This window comes from Girardinichthys multiradiatus, chromosome Y, assembly GCF_021462225.1.
Source record: "Girardinichthys multiradiatus isolate DD_20200921_A chromosome Y, DD_fGirMul_XY1, whole genome shotgun sequence".
NCBI lineage: Eukaryota > Metazoa > Chordata > Actinopteri > Cyprinodontiformes > Goodeidae > Girardinichthys > Girardinichthys multiradiatus.
The window spans coordinates 15,843,200-15,857,212 of record NC_061818.1 but is presented as its reverse complement, the minus strand read 5'-3'; positions in this window follow the sequence as shown (position 1 = coordinate 15,857,212).

Sequence of the window (14,013 nt, the reverse complement as noted above, 5' to 3'; positions counted from 1 at the left end):
TCACAATATCCCACAGATTCTCTATGGGGTTCAGGTCAGGAGAGTTGGCAGGCCAATTGAGCACAGTGATACCATGGTCAGTAAACCATTTACCAGTGGTTTTGGCACTGTGAGCAGGTGCCAGGTCGTGCTGAAAAATGAAATCTTCATCTCCATAAAGCTTTTCAGCAGATGGAAGCATGAAGTGCTCCAAAATCTCCTGATAGCTAGCTGCATTGACCCTGCCCTTGATAAAACACAGTGGACCAACACCAGCAGCTGACACAGCACCCCAGACCATCACTGACTGTGGGTACTTGACACTGGACTTCTGGCATTTCCTTCTCCCCTGTCTTCCTCCAGACTCTGGCACCTTGATTTCCGACTGACATGCAGAATTTGCTTTCATCCGAAAAAAGTACTTTGGACCACTGAGCAACAGTCCAGTGCTGCTTCTCTGTAGCCCAGGTCAGGCGCTTCTGCCGCTGTTTCTGGTTCAAAAGTGGCTTGACCTGGGGAATGCGGCACCTGTAGCCCATTTCCTGCACACGCCTGTGCACGGTGGCTCTGGATGTTTCTACTCCAGACTCAGTCCACTGCTTCCGCAGGTCCCCCAAGGTCTGGAATCGGCCCTTCTCCACAATATTCCTCACCTCTTCTCGTTGTGCAGCGTTTTCTGCCACACTTTTTCCTTCCCACAGACTTCCCACTGAGGTGCCTTGATACAGCACTCTGGGAACAGCCTATTCGTTCAGAAATTTCTTTCTGTGTCTTACCCTCTTGCTTGAGGGTGTCAATAGTGGCCTTCTGGACAGCAGTCAGGTCGGCAGTCTTACCCATGATTGGGGTTTTGAGTGATGAACCAGGCTGGGAGTTTTAAAGGCCTCAGGAATCTTTTGCAGGTGTTTAGAGTTAACTCGTTGATTCAGATGATTAGGTTCATAGCTCGTTTAGAGACCCTTTTAATGATATGCTAATTTTGTGAGAGAGGAATTTTGGGTTTTCATGAGCTGTATGCCAAAATCATCCGTATTAAGACAATAAAAGACCTGAAATATTTCAGTTAGTGTGCAATGAATCTAAAATATATGAATGTTAAATTTTCATCATGACATTATGGAAAATAATGAACTTTATCCCAATATGCTAATATTTTGAGAAGGACCTGTATGTGTCCACCTCAGCCAGGGGTAGATTTGCTTGTGCAGTTCTCTGCCAGCCAACAGGTACAGGGGCCAGCCCACAACTTATTGCTTTTTATTCCACTGCTTTTTCAGAGGTGGTGTTGGGGTTACCACTGTGCTACAGAACAATATCTGTCCCTATGGGATACTCAGTGTCGATTGTTACCCATCATAGTAATAGGAATCTTTTGAATCATGGAATTGACCCTACCGCACCCTGTTGGTGGGTCATTCTTTCCTAGGAAGCACATTATGGACTTAACAGATGCGTGCTTGGAGTGTTGTAGAATGTCAGACTTGTGGGAGGAGGTCATCTGTAGACCTAAATATTAGGATTAGGATTTTCTTCACAGGCCTTTTTTGAAAAACAAAACTCTCTTAACCATAATATAATGATTTGTAGTCACCTCCTGTATTTGTGTTTCTATTAAGGTAATCTTTTTAATAGGGAAGGTTACCTTAAAAATAGGTCATAGATTAGTAATCTGGCTAGGATGTTTTTAACATTTCCTGCAGAGCAAGGGGGCATCATGCTAATATGTCAATCTGTCTATAAACCATTGACACGTATGATGGGTTGGTCACCTTCAAACTGCTGATGTGAGAATGCTCCATGAAAACACTCTTGTCAACATGAACTTCATTGAACAAAGGAGAATTTTATTTGAATTAGCCCTGTATCAAAAAGTACAGATCTGTGCAGCGATCTGGAGGAATCTTAAGCCGAACGTAAAAAAAGTCCTCTTGATCTTTGAACACAGCCATCCTATATGCATCCAGACATCACATATACAGTACCATATTTGCAATTTCCCAGTTTTTGGCTCTAACGTTAGGAACACATTTGCTGTATTTGTCATCCCTTAGCCTTTGACTTTAACTATGTTCAAGCATTTACACCTTGCCTTTTTTGGTAAATCTCAGGCTAGGGCTCTGGCTTAGAAATGAGCTCCAAATCCAACAAGATCTAATGTGTTATCAGACACTATGTATTTTTCCCAGGCTGGGACTACCTAAATTATCTATGACATTTCTGTACGCATGCATCCACATCCCTCATTGTTCGAATTAATTTGTAGTTAAAAGTCCTATTTTTATTAAACAACTGAATAACACAGTGATGTGTATTTCTTAACAGGACACGGAGATACTCACCAAGGAAGATCACAACACCTCAACTGCTGAAGTGGGAAACTGAGTTCTAAGGAAGGTCAATTAACGTAACTGGTCTTTTCTTAGGTGGAAGTGTTAAGGTTTGCGAGATATAGGACCCCAGAATGCAGGCGAGCAGGCAGCGTGATGGTAAGTGAAAAAAGGTTTAATAACAAAAACTCACACTCAGCAGGAGGCAGGAACAAAACAAACGGGCAGGCAAGACAGGCATGGCATGATCAAAAAAACAAGTCTTGGTTTGAGAAATGTTTCCGTGAAGAACAACTGAACAGGAGTGTATATATAGAAAGTAAACCACGTGGAGCTAGGAGACAGATTAGTTTGGGCAGGTTAACCGAATAAACTTAATTGACAGACAGAACAAAACGTGGCTGCGGTAAAAACAGAGACTCTTGAACACAAACTAACAAAAACTAGAAAAAACATGAAGCAAAAGCATAACCAGATCCGAAAACCAAACTTGACAAAACATGAACAAGACAACAAAGCTAAAGCATGACCAGGAAAATAACAGAAGCATGATTCAAAACCTTAACTGTGAAAAACATAAGAAAAAAATCAGAAACCAAAAACCAAACAACCCCAACTGGATCCACAAAACACATAGTGCTGAGACTGAAAATCCCACCCAGAAAACTTTGACTGAGGTATGGATTGACTTAAGAACCTTACTGACGGACAATGACGGAGATGAATACTCACCAGAGACTGGACAGACCCCGACAGGTAACTCCCTTTAGGAAGACTCCACTATGGAGATTAGGCTTTGGTAACTAGACCTCCTTAATGATCCTCCGTGTTCTCTCTCTGCTTATTGTAATACCAATTTAGTAGTGGGAAGCCCAACAAATGAAAATAAACCAAAGTAAAGTCCACATCATCAGTTCTAATCCAACAAACCAAACTGAAACCAGTGTCAACTTGTCTGTTCCTGTCTGTCCCTTCCCTATTACAGAATCACTGGTTAACCACACCTGGGTTTTTATGACATTTCAGTTTACTGAAGATCAAACAGAAATGGTACTACCCTAATTTTGTCGTTCGTTCGTTCGTCGTCTTCCGCTTATCCAAGACCGGGTCGCGGGGGCAGGAGACTCAGCAGAGACGCCCAGACGTCCCTCTCTCCAGACACCTCCTCCAGCTCCTCCAGGGGGAGCCCAAGGCGTTCCCAGGCCAGCCGAGAGACATAGTCCCTCCAGCGTGTCCTGGGCCGTCCCCTGGGCCTCCTCCCGGTGGGACGTGCCTGGAACACCTCCCGAGGAAGACGTCCAGGAGGCATCCGGTATAGATGCCCGAGCCACCTCAACTGGCTCCTCTCAATGTGGAGGAGCAGCGGCTCTACTCCGAGCTCCTCCCGGATGGCCGAGCTCCTCACCCTATCTCTAAGGGAGTGCCCGGCCACCCTACGGAGGAAGCTCATTTCAGCCGCTTGTATCCGTGATCTCGTTCTTTCGGTCATGACCCAAAGTTCATGGCCATAGGTGAGGGTAGGAACGTAGACCGACCAGTAAATTGAGAGCTTTGCTTTTCGGCTCAGCTCTCTCTTCACCACAATGGACCGGCACAGCGCCCCCATTACTGTGGCAGCTGCACCGATCCGTCTGTCAATCTCCCGCTCCATTCTTCCCTCACTCGTGAACAAGACCCCGAGATACTTAAACTCCTCCACTTGAGGCAGGAACTCCCCTCCAACCTGAAGAGGACAAGCCACCCTTTTCTGGTCGAGTACCATGGCCTCGGACTTGGAGGAGCTGATCCTCATCCCAGCCGCTTCACACTCGGCTGCGAACCGCCACAGCGCATGCTGTAGGTCTTGGCTAGAGGGGGCCAGCAGGACCACGTCATCCGCAAAAAGAAGAGACGAAATCCACTGGTCCCCAAACCAGACCCCCTCCGGCCCTTGGCTGCGTCTAGAAATCCTGTCCATAAAAGTTATGAACAGGACCGGCGACAAAGGGCAGCCCTGCCGGAGTCCAACGTGCACTGGGAACAGGTCCGACTTAGTGCCGGCAATGCGGACCAAACTCCTGCTCCGCTCGTACAGGGACCGGATGGCCCCTAATAACGGGCCCCCGATTCCATACTCCTGGAGCACCCCCCACAGGGCATCACGAGGGACACAGTCGAATGCCTTCTCCAGGTCCACAAAACACATGTGAACCGGTTGGGCAAACTCCCATGAACCCTCGAGCACCCTGTAGAGGGTATAGAGCTGGTCCAGTGTTCCACGGCTGGGACGAAAACCACACTGTTCCTCCTGAAGCCGAGGTTCGACTATCGGTCGGACTCTCCTCTCCAATACCCTGGCGTAGGCCTTACCAGGGAGGCTGAGGAGTGTGATCCCCCTGTAGTTGGAACACACCCTCCGGTCCCCCTTCTTATAAAGGGGGACCACCACCCCAGTCTGCCAGTCCAGAGGCACTGTCCCCGACCGCCACGCAATGTTGAAGAGGCGTGTCAACCATGACAGCCCTACAACATCCAGACACTTGAGGTACTCAGGGCGGATCTCATCCACCCCCGAAGCCTTGCCACCGCGGAGCTTTTTAACCACCTCGGTGACTTCAGCCTGGGTGATGAAAGAGTCCGACCCCGAGTCCCCAGCCTCTGTTTCCACCAGGGAATGCGTGATGGCAGGATTGAGGAGATCCTCGAAGTACTCCTTCCACCGCCCGATAATGTCCTCAGTCGAGGTCAGCAGTCTCCCGCCCCCACTATAAACAGTGTTGGCAAAGCACTGCTTCCCCCTCCTGAGGCGCCGGACGGTTTGCCAGAATCGCTTCGAGGCCAACCGGTAGTCCTTCTCCATGGCCTCACCGAACTCTTCCCAGGCCCGAGTTTTTGCCTCTGCCACAGCCCGGGCCGCAGCACGCTTGGCCTCACGGTACCCGTCAGCCGCCTCAGGAGTCCCACAAGCCAACCACAGCCGATAGGACTCCTTCTTCAGCTTAACAGCATCCCTTACTGCCGGTGTCCACCACCGGGTTCTGGGATTGCCGCCACGACAGGCACCGCAGACCTTACGGCCACAGCTATGGGCAGCAGCATCGACAATAGATGCAGAGAACATGGTTCACTCGGACTCTATGTCTCCAACATCCCCCGGGATCTGGTCGAAGCTCTCCCGGAGGTGGGAGTTGAATACATCCCTGGCCGAGGGCTCCGCCAGGCGTTCCCAGCACACCCTCACTATGCGCTTGGGCCTGCCGAGTCTGTCCGGCTTTCTCCTCCTCCAGCAGATCCAACTCACCACCAGGTGATGATCAGTGGACAGCTCAGCCCCTCTCTTCACCCGAGTGTCCAAAACATGCGGCCGAAGGTCTGATGATACGACAACAAAGTTGATCATCGACCTCCTGCCTAGGGTGTCCTGGTGCCAAGTGCACTGATGGACACCCTTATGTTTGAACATGGTGTTCGTTATGGACAATCCGTGACTAGCACAGAAGTCCAATAACAAAACACCACTCGGATTCAGATCGGGGAGGCCATTCCTCCCGATCACGCCTCTCCAGGTGTCACTGTCGTTCCCCACGTGGGCGTTGATGAAGTCCCCCAGCAGAATAATGGAGTCCCCGGGAGGGGCACTATCCAGCACCCCCGACAGGGACGCCAAGAAGGCAGGGTACTCTGCACTACCACTCGGCCCGTAGGCTGAAATGATAGTCAGAGACCTCTCCCCATCCCTAAGGCGCAGGGATACAACCCTCTCATCCACTGGGGTAAACCCCAACACGAGACGGCTGAGCTGGGGGGCAACAAGCAAACCCACACCAGCCCGCCGCCTCTCCCCGTGGGCCACTCCAGAGTAGAAGAGAGTCCAACCCCTCTCAAGGAGATGGGTTCCAGAGCCCACGCTGTGCGTGGAGGCGAGCCCGACTATTTCTAGTTTCTAGTCGATATCTCTCGTCCTCCCGCACAAGCTCAGGCTCCTTTCCCCCCCAGCGAGGTGACATTCCACGTCCCTAGAGCCAGCCTAAGCATCCGGGGATTGGGCCGTTGAGGTCTCCACCTTCGTCCGCCACCCAATCCTCTTTGCACCGCCTAATTTTGTCATGTAACAAATTATGGGAAGAATACATATACTGGACAAAAATATATCTGTGTTTATGACATGACTACAGATGGAAGACAAACAGGATGCATAGGGTGTTTTCAATCTGGCCATAGACTATAAAATAGACTCAACCTCATCAGTACAGAAAGGGATTGTTCTGCTAAAGCAGCAACAATAGATGGTTTTATAGTTTGCTCCCCGCCCAGACCAGCAGTGCTCACTGTACCACACCATTTTCTTTGAATGAGACCTGATTATTATTGCCTGATGCAACAACACATGACTGAGAATCCCGAGGACATGGGCGTCGCACCCAGGGCATATTTCCTTGTATTTGCAGGGATGCACTGGTATGTATCGACATACAAATTGCTTAATGCTAACATATTTTTTTTCTGGACGTGCTAGCATACATTAGCCTGAAAAGGCAGTCTCTCTTTCGTGTCAGTCAGATTCATGACACTGTTAAGCATTTAATTGTCTTTTTGTCACTTAGTATAATTTAGATGCAGAAAAGTAAAAGGCAAAGGCAAGAGAAGATTGACAACTTTTTCAACAGAAATACTGTAATGATATTACTGTAAAAAGCTAAAAGCATATTTAAATGAAAAAATACCAAATATATATTTTTTGGATTAAACTTTTTTTGCATAAACTGAGCCACAAAGTATTGAATTCATTTCAAGCGCAGTCTTGACCATTGCATCCTTCTGGTTTAGGATAGGCAGTTGTAGGAGGCATACACCACTGCCCAAGGATTCCTGTAAACCCTTAAAGGTGCCTTATCCACTGTCCCTTTACATAGATGCAATGGAAGTTCCCAGAGCTGTTCCTGATTAATGTAAATTAGTTGATCAAATAGCTTCAGTGTTTGAATCATCATTGTTCTATGGAGTTACAATAAGTAAAAATATGGACAGAATTAATTATGTTCATTTCAATATTCAAAGATCTGTCAATATGATTTGAAGGTGCGGTTGCTGGATTACATGACTGGATAACTGGCCGTAGCCTCCTTGATGTCTTATCAAAACAGAATGGCTCTTGATTTCCTCTTAGCTGAAAAAGGTGGGAGTGTGTGCTATGTTTGAAGGTCAGTGCTGTGTTTTTATTTCTAATAACACAGCCCCAGATGGCTCTAAAACCCAAGCACTGTCTGGTCTCCAAACTATGTCTGTAGAATTAGCAGAGCATTCAGGTATAGATAACTCCATAACTGACTGGCTCCACAGAACTTTTGGTAAATGGAAAACCCTCATCATGTCAATATTTGGGGCAATAACTATATTCATTTTATGTGGCATTGCATATATCAGGCACCTCTGTCTAAAATGTATCACTACAGATATTTATGACAAAATTCCTGCACCTCCATTTGATCAATTATCCAAACATAGGGCTGAAATTGTTCCACTAGTGTCTACCTCTGACCCCTGGGATTCTGGAGAAAACGCTTGTTGTTACTGTCCCTGAATCCTACTTCACACAATTTGCTAAGGTTAAACAAACCTTTACTTAGTTGAGCAAACACTTAGAGGCATGCTAGTTCTCTTTTACTTTTGGGATTGTTTTCTTTCTAGAACCACTTTTATAAATTTTATATTAATAACGGAGTTATCAGTAGATTATAGAAGGTTGTACTTAAAGAGGTTCAGTTCCCGGTACCATGATAGATGCTACTGATATTAGGCATTTAGTTGTTATAATCATAAGACTTAAACTTGTTTTAAAAAATTTGTTTTTGTGTGTGTGATTACCTTGATTATGCCTTATTGTTATCATTATGTTTATTTTAGAAAAGGATATTTCCACATTAGCTCTGTATACTATTTCCACTTGCATGGGCAAAAACAAAATGCTTATACATAGTCACTAACATATAGGGTGCCTCATGCATTGATAACACACGTTTACACTCATTATATATGTAAAATGTATCTCAAAAGAGAGACATTTCCATGCTTCCCACCTGGGAATATACAGGTGGGAAGCATAATATTCCCTCTTCTGTTTTATTGACATAATAAAATTATGTCAAAAGGGGATTGTTAGAATTTACTTTTTGTGATTAATCGTGTTTTAACTTATATTAGTCATTTACTAATTATTAGCTGTGTTTAAACGTTTATTAGACAGGTTAGTTTGTGCATCTGTTTATGTGGGAGTTTTATGTTATTTCATGTAACTTCTCTTTGCATTCATACGATGTTCTTAGAGCTGAGAAACAGGGCTGAATTGTATTCTTAAGGCCTTCTATCAATAGGTCTGTTGCAATTAGATACTAACCTGAGAACAACACTCACACACTTTTGTAGTATATTCCAGTGAGTTCATGTGTGCAGAGCCTGGCCTGCCAACGGTATTAGCATATGGCCAATTAGATTGCGGTGCGTGTCTAAGTCCAACCCGTTGTACAGGATTTGCGTGCCCAAGACGATACTTTGCCCTTTCTGCGGATTGGGCCCAGCGTTGTTCATCTTTCTATGTGGTCAAAAATAACTTAGGCTTTGGCTTTTTGAGAACTTAAAACTGACTAACTCCTTTCCTTGCTCCTTTACTCAAAGAGTCCACAAAAGAACAGGGTAATAAAAAAAGTTAACAATATAAAGAAATAGAACCGTGTATATCACCTGAAGAACACTCCTCAAGCTGCAGGTACAGCCTACCTTCGGTTGTCTCTCCAGCTCCACTCTTACCTACAGGATACCGCTGGACCTCTATCATCTCTGTGTCCTCTGCTTTAATGTCAATAACACATTTTCTCAGACCTGTTGTGTGTCTTTGCTAGTAGAAGTTCTAGGTCCAATAGGTGACGTTTGGAGCATAGGCAGAAATCCTGGGGGGGACGAAGGGGATGTGTTCCCCCCTTCCAAAAAGATGCCCCCCCCCCAATAATCATTGTAAATACAGAATTTTTTTTTTATTATAATATAGTAATATTTAATAAAAGCACATCTAAAGTGATCCAAGTTAGATAGTGTGTAAAACATTTTATTTATAGGCAAACTGTTACAATGTACAACTTCAGTTGGCATATTTTGTGGCATAGTTGTAATATGTTGTTGAATTTTTGTTTGTTGACACTAAACTAAATATATATTTCTAAGGAGGAGTTTGGTTTTGTTAGATTATTTTTGAAGGTATTTCTTTAAAGTTTTGAACTGTGAGCTTCAATTTCTTCTAAAACTACTTTGATGGACTAAAGTGTAAATTACAGCAGGATGCAAAAAAAATCTGTTAGATGTAATCATAAAGATGGTCCATTGCTAACTTCCCCCTAATACCATTGTTGACATTGCTGGTTGAACATAGAAAAACCTGTATAGGGGTAAAATATGGACTAATAAAGACCAATGCTATAACTACAAATATTAATTTCAATAACATCATTTTAACATGCTGAAAAATTGCCAAGGATCAGGAAAGAGAGAGGCAGAGAGCTTTTTTTTCCATTTCCCCCCCAACAATTACTCTCTGAAATTTATTTGTTTAGTGTCCACTCCCAAACAATAAAATGGGATTTTCGCCCCTGGTTTGGATGTTGTTACACATTAATGGCTGCGCTGTTTCTTGTTCTAGATTACTACCAGGCGCTTCTTCACACACGGTCTGTGGTGAACAGCTGTGAATGAAACGAAGATCCTGCTGTAGAACCTCAACTTTTAAAGAAAGGTTTGACCCATGGCATTTAGAGCTCAAATCTAAACATGTCACGCAAGCAGAAGCCTAAAATATGAAGGGTTTAGACCCAGGATGTATGGAAAAGCAAAGGTTGCATGGCTCAACAATTTAAACAGTCAAAAATTTTATTTTTACTTGTAAGTTTGAATAAAACTGGAGATGCATGCATCAAAAAATCTATCTTTATATTAAATAAATAAACGTAGAAATGTATTTTTTATCTTTAGTAATTTTTCATAAATATGTTTCCTTCATGGTCATGAGCTGCAGAAAATCATGATTTATCTTATCTCCCCACCTTACAAATCATAATCACTCAGCAAGGCTAACACTACTATAGAAAAAGTGACTGGTCTGCAGCTTTTTTGCTGTGCAGGTAAAGCAATTAAATGTTAGGGTTTATTTAGTGAGACACAGCAGAAATTATTTTTATTACGTACTTTGGCACAGGGAGCAAAACAGTCATTTAAACAACTTATTTTATATATGATTTTACTGTATATTTGTTTAGAATTTAAATTAGATTTCCTAATTTAATTATTTCATTGAGTGATAAATTGAGACCTTTATATTATATTAAAAAAATAACTAATTGTTTTTTGATATTAAGTTTCCCCTTTTATTCAAATTACCACAAATAGTAATGTATTTAATAGCTTATTTATTTTTGGAGATTTCTTTCATTGTTAGCCTTGTACGACAGAAATGTCATATAAAATCAGTTCTAAGGAGGGAAACAAAACATCCAAATTATATGGAGCAGATAGGACGAGAAAGAGGAGAGTACGGGAGAAGATGAAAGGAGAAAGAAGTAAATAGAATGCAGTATGAACCATGTCTTTAAATGGTAAATAATATATATTTTTTTATAGTTACAGACAACAGAGGGGCATCTTAGATGATCTTGTACCAGGCACAGCTGTCAGCTGGCCTAACTCTGCATACTTAGTGATGAAAATCTGCCACCAAAAAGTGTGGTTTTCTCACTCTCAGAGAAAATTACATACTAGCATCCTTTGCGGTCAAAATGAATCAAAAATATGTACATATTGGCAGGTAGTTTCAAGCACTTTATTTCAAATTCGAGAATTTTCAAGGAATTCAAGCACTTTTACAAACCCTATAAATTGCCCTTAGCAGTAATTTGCAGTTATTTTCCATGGGACAGTTGAGGTTAAACTGCAAAATAACCCAAACCAGTTTTCAATGGTTGATGGTGATGATCTCCCATAAGCATTCATTCATTCTGTAATTTATTATTTTGCATTGTTCTCTTCCGAGTCGTTAAATCAACAGGTTTACGGTTGTTGTACAGGTCCTTCTCAAAATATTAGCATATTGTGATAAAGTTCATTATTTTCCATAATGTCATGATGAAAATTTAACATTCATATATTTTAGATTCATTGCACACTAACTGAAATATTTCAGGTCTTTTATTGTCTTAATACGGATGATTTTGGCATACAGCTCATGAAAACCCAAAATTCCTATCTCACAAAATTAGCATATCATTAAAAGGGTCTCTAAACGAGCTATGAACCTAATCATCTGAATCAACGAGTTAACTCTAAACACCTGCAAAAGATTCCTGAGGCCTTTAAAACTCCCAGCCTGGTTCATCACTCAAAACCCCAATCATGGGTAAGACTGCCGACCTGACTGCTGTCCAGAAGGCCACTATTGACACCCTCAAGCAAGAGGGTAAGACACAGAAAGACATTTCTGAACGAATAGGCTGTTCCCAGAGCGCTGTATCAAGGCACCTCAGTGGGAAGGAAAAAGTGTGGCAGAAAACGCTGCACAACGAGAAGAGGTGACCGGACCCTGAGGAAGATTGTGGAGAAGGGCCGATTCCAGACCTTGGGGGACCTGCGGAAGCAGTGGACTGAGTCTGGAGTAGAAACATCCAGAGCCACCGTGCACAGGCGTGTGCAGGAAATGGGCTACAGGTGCTGCATTCCCCAGGTCAAGCCACTTTTGAACCAGAAACAGCGGCAGAAACGCCTGACCTGGGCTACAGAGAAGTAGCAATGGACTGTTGCTCAGTGGTCCAAAGTACTTTTTTCGGATGAAAGCAAATTCTGCATGTCATTCGGAAATCAAGGTGCCAGAGTCTGGAGGAAGACTGGGGAGAAGGAAATGCCAAAATGCCAGAAGTCCAGTGTCAAGTACCCACAGTCAGTGATGGTCTGGGGTGCCGTGTCAGCTGCTGGTGTTGGTCCACTGGCAAAATCATCCGTATTAAGACAATAAAAGACCTGAAATATTTCAGTTTGTGTGCAATGAATCTAAAATATATGAATGTTAAATTTTCATCATTACATTATGGAAAATAATTAACTTTATCACAATATGCTATTATTTTGAGAAGGACCTGTATAGTTCTCCGATGAGACTGCACTTTGCCTTGTTCCGGCCTATCTTGTTTTGCAAGTTTGTGACCACTGCTTTACAGGATTGTGAACTTTTACTCAAAAGGCTCTCCAAGAAAAAAACAGACTTGGACACCTTGAGCAGCACATGACCAAGAAATAAAATAAACAGCCACAGTTAGTAAAAGATCTCCAATCACAGCACTTGCTCCATATCTAAACTGATACTGTTTTTTGTTAATTTTTATTTCTGTTTGCTCGTGAAACTATTTCATGGATATACATTTTGAACCATACTGAGCAAATAATGGAGACTCCTGTCGCTATCAGTTTTCAAACGACACAAAAAACTGTTTCCTCTTCTGTTTGGGTTTAAAGGGCTGTTATGAATGCGTGAACCTATCCAGGTACGTTTTTCCAGGGGTCCTTTCCTAGAACCCTTTTATTCCAACCACTGGATTCAGTTTGGGAGATTTAATTTAGCAGCTGCTGAATGTAAAAGTCTAAAACTGAATTTGAACTGAGTGTGCTTAGCTCAAAAGTGGCGATCAGTGTGATGACATTGGTTGGAAATAGTAGTAAACAAACAAAATTGCTAATTATAAAAATGTTGTTCGTTTTAAATAAATTCTTAGTTCTTCTTACCTGCTGATAACACCCTTCTGTCAGTGGCAGAGCTGGAAACAGTACCCCCAGCTCCAACAAAAAGACAATGCCTGTGCTTTCTAAACACACTGCTCCTTTCTTTCCTTTCTATTTTTGTGTCTCTATGAATTCAGGGGGCAGAAACCTTTTCCAGGTGCTAGGCACCTGCCTGTGCCCTGGGAGGTTGGTATGTCAGCAGCTAATGTTTAGGGACTTCCTCGAATCCTCAGGGTGGGGCGAGAATCAAGCATTTTTTATTGGTTGGGCATTCTCAGCAGTTCAGTTTACCTTACTTCAGTTTAACCTTAGAGTTTTATGAACTTGCTTAACTTCAAGTGCACAAGATGGGCACACTGCAAGTACCACCTGCAGTGCTTCATACTCAGACTTTATCACATTTTGTTACAACCACAAACCTTTATGAATTTTGGTTGTATTTTGTGTCAAAACAAATACACAACTGTAAAGAAGTGGAAGAGAATTATACATGGTTTTCAAAAGGTTTTACAAATAAAAACACCTAAAGTTGGTATCGGTTTGGGTTTGCTTCTACTCACTTAGAAACTTCAATTGTTGCCCATTCATCTTAGCAAAATAGCTCATTTGAATGGATGGAGAGTTTCTATGAACACCAGAGTTCAAGTATTGCCATAAACTCTACAATTAAAAAGAAGAATGTCAAATATGAACATGCTTTCATCCAAACCATTCCTGATAGCTCTGGCTCTACGTTTGAGCTGTTGTCCTGCTGGAAGGTGAATCTCCAATCCAGCCTCAAATCTTTTTCGGGATGTAACAGGTTTACTTTCAGGATTTTACTGTAATTTCTCCATTCATCTTATCCATCTTTGCTGAATGAAAGCATCCCCAGAGCATGATGCTTCCACCGCCATGTTTCCCAGAGGGGATGGTATGTTAA